This window comes from Hibiscus syriacus, unplaced genomic scaffold, assembly GCF_006381635.1.
Source record: "Hibiscus syriacus cultivar Baekdansim isolate YM2019G1 unplaced genomic scaffold, ASM638163v2 tig00111772_pilon, whole genome shotgun sequence".
NCBI lineage: Eukaryota > Viridiplantae > Streptophyta > Magnoliopsida > Malvales > Malvaceae > Hibiscus > Hibiscus syriacus.
In genome coordinates, this window is record NW_024063173.1 from 1,533,326 (window position 1) to 1,542,846 (window position 9,521).

At 37.0% G+C, this 9,521-nt stretch overlaps 1 pseudogene; it reads left to right on the forward strand.

Moving 5' to 3' along the window:
* The first annotated feature begins 327 nt into the window (after positions 1 to 327).
* Positions 328 to 1,469, forward strand: LOC120170078 (annotated as a pseudogene).
* Positions 1,470 to 9,521: the final 8,052 nt, after the last annotated feature.

Sequence of the window (9,521 nt, forward strand, 5' to 3'; positions counted from 1 at the left end):
ATGTGACACTGCAACTTTTGAATTCGACTTCACTAGAAGACCATATCGATCGTCTTTCCCGATTCAATAAATATTTCTAAAGCCATTTTCATGCTAGCACTCCAGAGATTATTATATATATTATGCATGATGCAAGGGGCTACATCTCTTAATCACCATTTTAATGAAGAAGGCCAACTTATTTTATGCATTTTATGATTGATACATCTGATTGAATGAATTGTGGAGAAAGTGTACCCATCTGAGCACCAGAAAGAACTTCAAGTAAAAAGAGAAAAGAAACACCTACGGTTGAGAAGAAAAATGATTAGAACAAATCAGTACAATATGGAAATGATGCTCTTTATTGGGTTTCGATTAGAATCGGTTTTGAGGTTTGGTTGAAATCCCCTTGCCTTGAACTGATCGTTGTAGTTTCCGGTACGTGTCTTTCTTCCGACGGTGGAAATAGAGTTTGGTGAGAATGAGCTGCTTGAGATGAGGCGAGTTGCTGCATACATATACAAGAAGGCAGGCAGATGGAAGCAATCCATTGCCTTATCAAAGAAAGAAGACCATTACAAAGTTGCAATGGAAACAGCTTCACAGTCTGGTGACCGTGACTTGCCGAGGAGCTACTTGTTTACTTCATTGAACAGGTACTCAAAGTCTCAAACTCATTCCTATATATGGAATTAGTGCTTCTCGGTCAACTAGTAGACCTAATAACATTAGTTTGCTCTGTCCCTCTTGTTACTCTTAGGGTGCTAGTATAAGTCTTAAATCAGATTTGTCGAAGTTCTTAACAGTCTTTCCTATTGCGCTATGGTGGTTCTTCTTCTATTTTCGTATTGCTGTTTTCTTTTGAATTGGACATAATTTCTATATCGGTGATCATTTTCCAGGACAAGAAGGAATGCTTCGCAATCGTGCCTCTTTGTTTGGTACGACTTGATTTGATCATATGTTGTTCTTGAGCTAGCCTGGATTCACAATATGATCGACTTTGCATTTCCGTATCTGTTGTAGGTGATTGCTTTGATGCTTCTTTCACCTATCTATCAACATTTATTTGGGGTTTTGAATTATTTTTTATGAGTCTATTTTTCCAGTTTATCCGCGAATATACTGACAAAGTTGATGAACTTATCAAGGATAAGATCGAGGCTCAAAAGGAAGTAAAGGCTAAAGAGCAAGAAAAGAAGGAAGTGGTTGAACAACAGGTATGGATTATATCAACCTGGAATGTCGAAATGACAACTCCGTTATTTCGAAAAAATACTTATAACTACCATTCCTTAGATTAGCAACAGCTTCGACGAGTTCAACGATCTTATGAAATGTCCATTTTTCTTTTTCAGAACATGTATGCTCAGTTGCTACCTCTAGCCTTACCGACACAATCAATGCCAGGCATGGGAAGAGGTTTTGCTCCACCACAACCGTCGTCCATGGGAGGAATGGGAATGCCTCCAATGGGAATCTATTAGGTCGTAACAGGTTTGTGCGGAATGAAGATTTTTATTTAGCCAAGCCAAGTTATCCAAATCCATGTTTACTGCTCCGAGGGAAAAAGAATCATGAAATTTATCAGGCGTTCCTTCCCATCTTGGAATTGACGACTTCAGTATATATGCAATGAAAAACACTTTGATCTTACCCATCATAGTTTTGTATTTCCCCCCATTTTTTATTGGGGAAAGTAAAACTTATTTCTTATATATTCATTCTCTAAAATAAATTTGTCTTAACTTTTGGTTTCATGCCAAGAAAAAATCTTATAGGGATATCAATAAGTGCCAAAATTACTCGTGACTTTAGCATAAATTCCTGTATAACTAGTGATTAAATATAAATAGTGATAATCAAAGGGGTTGCTTCAAGTGGCAAACAATTTGATATCGCTTAAGTAAAGTATTGAATTCGAGTCATTGTGTATGTAGAAAATTTCTGCTGGGAGACTCACCCACCAAAGTCAGGTGTACAACGCGAGTCGGCTCAGATTATACAAGGCGAAGCCTTGGAACCGAGAGGGCAACAAAATATATAAATATATATATACACCTAAATTATTTCAAAATGCAACTGTAAACTCATTTCTAAAATAATTTCAAAATAAATGTACACTTAAATTATCAATATAAAACAAGTTTAATTCATATCACAAGTTAATTATAAATGTATTTACATAAAATGTTTTAATAGTTTATTTTTAATATATATAGTAGCAATTAATCAATGATGAACTTAATTTCTATCTTGTTACCGAACTTATTTTTAGGTCATCAATTTAAAAATTAAGATGTCACAACCCTATTTTTAAATAAAAATAAAATAAAGAAAAAAATTAAAATTAATTCAGTTAATTTAGGGACAAAATTACAAGTTTTTGAAACTTGTAGCCCAGTTTAGAATATGTTAGAAGTTTAGGGACTTAATCTTAAATTTACCCATTTTTGGCCAGTAAGGAAAAAATAAAAAAAATGGATTAGGGCTAAACAGTTTCAAACATTTATCCGGCAGTATGGTTGTCCATGCCTTGGACATTTAGGCTAAAACACTATTGTGTTTTATTTTATTAAATATATATATATGTTAAGGCCTGGGTTATAATACCTAAACCCCAAATTCCCAAATTTCTTAATCCTTAAATCCCTAGCCTTCCTCCGTCGACCCTCACCGATTCTCCATCGTCCGACTGTCGTCCAACGCACCGCCACTCTCATCGTGACCGCTGTCTCACTCAGATCAAAACCCCTCCAACCCCGCTCCGGAATTCGTCGTCGTTCGTCGTGGGGGAGCTCACAAAGGGATCGTCAAAAAATCCACTCTATCGCTCGATTTTTCCTTGATTCCAATCATTCAAGGCGTTGGTTCGCCTCACCACCGCCACCACTGAACTCCTCATCCCCATGCGCTCGTAACCCAACTGGTGGGTTGTTTCACCGTTTCCTCCCTCGCTGTTCGTCGTCGGGGTAAGTTTCGAATGATTTTCGGTGAATTTGGCATATTTTTGTTGTGATTTTGGGTTGATAATGTTTAATTTGAGGTGTAGCTGAATCAGGAGTAAATGGCCATCCAAAACGACCCCCGTCGTTGCCGCACGCGCCAACAGTGCGCGTGGGGCTCCTTCGCCGGTCTAGGACTCTTCTGGAACTGGTCAAGTCAGATCGAACCGACTCGAGCTGAGTCAATTCGCTGAGTCAACCCAGTTTAGTCAACTCATTGACTTTGACTGACCACTGACTTGACCGTTGACTTGATTGTTGACTTTGACCAGAGTTGACTTTAACTTTGACTCGCGTTGACTTTGACCAAAAAGTTAAATTTTTCGAAAAGTCAAGTTTTAAATTTTTCAACGTCCTGAGTCAGAATTCAAAGTAATTTTTGTCAAATTCGAACCCAAAAACATCAAAATTGACCATTAAACCCAGGCATGCATATGTACTTAAAGTCTTTCATTTAAGAATAATTAAATCAAAGTTAATGGCTGATATAAGTTATTGTTATTTTTAAGGTACTCGAGACTCTCCTGACCGTTCGACAGCTCGACCCAGCTCCTCTCGATCAATTCGACCTCATGAGCCATTGATTACTCGTATGACTCGTGAACCCTATGAATACCTAGATTAAAATTTTACTTCGATTTTAACTCAGTTATTTACGAATTAGGTTCGAGCACTACTGCAGAGTGTGGCGGGTCAGGTGCTCAGTAGACTGTCGAATGATCTGTTTTCCTAGGTGTGTTCATTGTGTGTTATATGATTGTTTTATCCATTTTGAAATGTGATATTTTTGAAATTACTGAATTATTGAATATTTTATCAGCTCAACGTTATGATTAACAAATTTACTGATTTACTAGTTGATTGTTTATGAACTATGGTTGTTGATATATGTTATATGGTTACTTGTTTTCACTGGAAATATGATTATGTCGATTATGGATCATGAAATTACTGCTTACTATGTGGACTGTTTTATTGAGATACTATTTTGGGTAGGATACTAGAGTATGGAGGTTCAGCTCTGATCAAGCTGGTAATTCCTTATGGACCTAAGGCGACCCTTGGGTAGGCTCCGAGGCCCCGAGAACTTTCTTAGGCAGGTTCTTAGGCCCCAAGGTGCTCCCTTTGATTGGCTCTTATACCCAATGGGTATAAGGTAAGCCCTTATGGATGCAGTTATGGGAGAATTGCATTTTGATGTGCGGGAGGAGGGTAATTATGAGTTTTAAAATTCATCTTATCTATGACTTTTACAATACCTACTGAAACACTTTTTGATTATTTTACCTATTATGTTTTACATTCACCATTAGAACACACTGAGCTCCCTAGCTCACTTTTCAAACTTTTCCCCTTTTAAATACTTTTGGATAGGCACCCTGACCAGACACTTGGAGTATCGACACATTTTTACAGAACATTTTGTTGTAATGTTTTTATCTTCTGAAATGCTTTCATTTAAGGTGACATGTGCCTTTATTTTGAAATACTTATTTTTATGATTTTTATTGTGAAATGGATTATGATGTATTTTATTTTACTCAGTCAGCGACGGCTTTATATTCACTCGTTGGATTTTTATCGTTATTAACTATGTGCTTTTGTTAGATGTTGTTTATAATACTGTTTTAAATAATCAAAAAATGTTTTGGAAATTTTATTGTAATCCGCTAGATCTATTCGTAACGCATAGGCTGAGTTTAGGGGTTACATAAGGAGGTTGAGTTATATTTGATCTAATTTTAAAATTAATTGTAGTTTAATCGGTATTTAAAAAAAACAAAATGTAAAACATAATTTGCCTAATTTTATGGTAGGATCTAATTAGTATTTAAATCAATAAAATGAGAATTAATTTGTTCAATTTCATGATAAGACCTAATAAATATTTAAACCAACAAATAGAAATTAGGACTTAGTTTACTTAATTCAAAACTAATAGAAACTTAAGAAGTAGTTAGTCTAAAAAATGTATATTTCATTTATATTTTAGTTAATTTTTTATTGGATTAAGTAGTAAAAAATGTGAAATTTAAGATATAACATTAACATGATTGAAATTGACTATAGGTGAATGAGAAATAATTCCCAAAAAATCGTTTGATAGAAAATTCGATTTGTGTTAGAAGATCAATTGTAATTAGCTCTTTAATGATTATTAATTAGTGTTGATAAATCGGGCAAAGTAAACGAAAGAACACAAGAATTTTAATGAGGTTCGGCAATGTGCTTACGTCCTCGGTGCCTAGGCGGCGCTAGAAAATTTTATTCAATTCTCATAGGTTTAGGTTACATATCTATTTATAATAGAAAACCCTGGTATATAATTACAAAATTAACCTTGTACCATACCGCGGGGCGCAGCCCCCGCACCCCCAACCCACATAATCGTAACCCCCTCTACAAGACTTTCTTTGTAATGATAGTTGATGTTCACTTCGCTCACTCCGCTCCATCCCCTGTCCTCTTTACCGGTATATTTATGAGCCATACCTTACAAATCTCCACCTTGGCGAATATCCTGCCCCTTAGGAAACATTCAATGTGGGTTGGGTTACCTTAGTTCTTTAACAACTTGAAACATTCAACAAGTCCAAGCAATGCTTGAACTTGTCTGTCGTAACTGGCTTGGTGAACATATCAGCGACATTCTCATCAGTGTGTACCTTCTGAAAAAAAATCTCTTCAGATGCAACCAACTCTCTGATCTTGTGAAAACGTACATCAATGTGCTTAGTTCTAGCACGATATACATGATTCTTAGCTAAGTGAATACCACTTTGATTGTCGCAAAGCAGCTGGACTCCACCTTGCTGAACACCTAACTCCTTCACTAAACCAGTGAGCCATAAAGCTTCTTTTGCAGCTTCAGCCGCTGCCATGTACTCAGCTTCAGTTGTAGATAGTGCCACTACAGATTGAACAGTAGACTTCCAATAAATAGGTCATCCACCAAGAGTAAAAACATACCCTGTCGTAGATCTTCTATTATCCAAGTCACCCACATAGTCTGAATCCACATATCCTACAACCAAAGGATTATCTCGTTGACTACCAAAAACAATTCCATGTCCCACAGTATCCTTTAAGTATCGAAAGATCCACTTGACTGCTTCCCAATGTTGCTTACCAGGTTTAGACATGTACTTACAAACTTGACTAACAGCATGAGCTAAATAAGGACGAGTACATACCATTGCATACATCAAGCAGCCAACAACATTAGAATACGGAACCTTTGCCATATCTTCAGCTTCCTTATCTGTCTTAGGGCACTGTTCTGATGAGAGCTTAAAGTGGTTCGCCAATGGAGTGCTAACTGGTTTTGCACTGCTCATCGCAAACCTTTCTAGCATTTTTTCAACATAACCCCGTTGAGATAGCCACAGTCTCCTTGAGTCTCTGTCCCTGCAAATTTCCATTCCAAGAATTTTCTTTGCAGCACCTAAATATTTCATATCAAATTCCTGACTCAATAAAGTTTTCAAACCGATAACATCATCCATGTTCTTCGCAGCAATCAACATATCATCAACATACAGTAATAGAAAAATAAAAGAACCATCATCAAGGCTCTTAACATAGACACAACAATCATACTCACATCGGTTGTAGCCAATCTTGATCATATAGGAGTCAAACCATTTATACCACTGTCTCGGAGACTGTTTCAACCCGTACAAAGATTTCTTCAATCTGCAAACTAAATGCTCGTTTCCAGGTTGAGTGAAACCTTTAGGTTGCCGCATGTAGATCTGCTCCTCTAAATCACCATGCAAAAAAGCAGTTTTAACATCCATCTGCTCTAAATGCAAATCCAAACTGACCACAAATGCAAGTACTACTCGGATTGAAGTGTGCCTGACCACAGGAGAAAAAATTTCATCATAATCAACTCCTTTCTGCTGTGAAAAACCCTTTGCTACCAAACGAGCCTTGAACTTGAACTTCTCCCCCTCTTTTTCTGTTACTGCTGGTTTCTTCTTATACACCCATTTGCAACCAATCGGCTTTTTACCCTCAGGAAGGTGAACCAACTCCCATGTACGATTGTGATTCAAAGACTCCATCTCCTCAACCATGGCTGCCATCCACTTGTCGTTTTCCTGACTAGTAACATCATCATGAAAATTAACCGGATCATCACTGCTAACAATAAGTGCAAAAGAGACCAAGTCTTCAAAACCCAATTTACTCAGAGGCTTTATATTCGTCCGTCTCACCCTATCTCTGGCGAGACTATAATCCTGCAAATCATCCGTAGTGGAACCACCAGAAGTCGGTTGAGAAGTTTCTGGTTTCTCAACTGGAAACTGCTCGAAATCCACCACAGTCGTGTCTTTCTTCTGTTGTAACATGGATTGTTCATCAAAAACAACATCTCTACTGATCACAATTTTCTTCGCAACTGGATCCCAGAACTTGAATCCTTTGACACCTTTCTTGTAACCCAAAAAAATGCACTCCTTCGATTTTGCATCAAGTTTGGATCTCTCATCAGCAGGTACATGCACATAAGCAAGACAACCAAAAATCCGTACAAAACTAACATCATGACCAGTCCATACCTCTTCTGCAAATTTCCCATCCAATGATGCCCTTGGCGATCTATTGATAAGATAACACGCCATGTTAACAGCCTCGGCCCAGAAGTGTTTGGGAAGCCCCGCATTCAACCACAAACATCTGGCTCTTTCATTCAACGACCTGTTCATTTGTTCCGTAACACCATTCTGTTGTGGTGTCTTGCGCACTGTAAAATGTCTCTTAATCATGTGCTCTTTACAGAAGTGTAAGAACTGTGAATCTGTGTACTCCATACCATTGTCAGACCGCAAACACTTGATTTTTCGTCCTGTTTAGTTTTCTACCTCAGCTTTCCACAGCTTGAACTTCTCAAAAACTTCAGATTTCTGTTTCAAAAAATACACCCAAAGTTTCCGTGAAAAATCATCAATAAAAGTAACATAATACCTAGATCCACCCAAAGACGATGTCGTAGAAGGCCCCCATACATAAGAATGCACATAATCAAGAATCCCTTGAGTTGTGTGCCTCGCAGTCTTGAAACGGACTTTAGTCTATTTACCAAGAACACAATACTTGCAAAAATCGAGCTTACAGCTTTTGACACCATGCAACAGATTTCTTTTGTGTAATTCTGTCATACCACGTTCACTAAGATGAGCAAGATGCATATGCCATAGTTTTGTAGTATCATCACAGGACTCAACAGAATGAACTCCACCTGCAACGGTACTCTCTAACAATCTATAAATATTTCCTGCAGTCATCTTTCCTTTCATCACAGTCAAAGCACCTTTAACAATCCGAATGGTTTCCCTATCCTCATCAGCCTTAGGGATAAAACCATTCTTGTGCAAAGTGCCCAAAGAAATCAAATTCTTCTTCAAATATGGGATATGTCGAACACCACTCAACGTCCGAACAGAGCCATCATAATCGTAACCCCCTCTACAAAATTACAAAATTAACCCTGTACCGTACCGCGGGGCGCAGCCCCCGCACCCCCAACCCACATAATCGTAACCCCCTCTACAAGACTTTCTTTGTAAGGACAGTTGATGTTCGCTGCGTTCGCTTCGCTCACTCCGCTCCATCCCCTGTCCTCTTTACCGGTATATTTATGAGCCATACCTTACAATTAGTTAGATATTAAATGTTAGTTGAGCTAAATAGTTAGTTTGTTAAATTTATTAATAGTTTTTTGTGGACTGAATAGGGATGTAAATGAACCGAGCTTGAATGAACAATGTTATGTGCGTGTTCGTTTGTTTACTTTTTAAGTTGTTCATGTTCGATTCGTGTTCATTTAAATCTTTAAAATTGTGTTCATGTTCATTTATTTATTTTTGAAGATGTTCGTGTTCGTTTAATGTTTGCAAACGAGTTCATTTATATGTTCACGAACGTGTTCATTTAACGTTCACGAACATGTTTGTTTAGTATTTGTTTATTGTTCGTTTATATATTCAATTTTTAGTTTTATCCTTTCATTTGCAAGCTAATGAAAAAATTATAAAATTATACTACTAGTGCTTAAACTCCTTACAATCCACAATTTAAATTTTAACTTTTATCATGTGTTCAATTTAGTCTCTACATTTACCAATTTTTGAAATGTAAAAAAGAAGGAAAGGATAACCGGGTAAACGAGCTTGTTCGTGAACATAAATAAATGAGCTCATAAACGAGCTTGTTCGTGAACATAAATGAATCGAACACACCTTTGTTCGTGTCCGTTCGTTTATTAATTGAACATAAAAAAATTTGTTCATACTCGTTTATTTAACTTAACGAATGTTATACGAACAGTTCATCGAACGCTATGTTCATGTACACCCCTATGACTGAACTCAAACTCCCTGAATGTTTCATCTAGAACGACCAGGGATTTAAATAGTACTAAACAGTCGAGCTTAAAATAAAATAGTATTTCTGTTTCTTAAGCAAGAAAACAAAAACAATGTAATGGCTAAATAAAATTGTAGCCAAGCTTAAATCGATTTAATT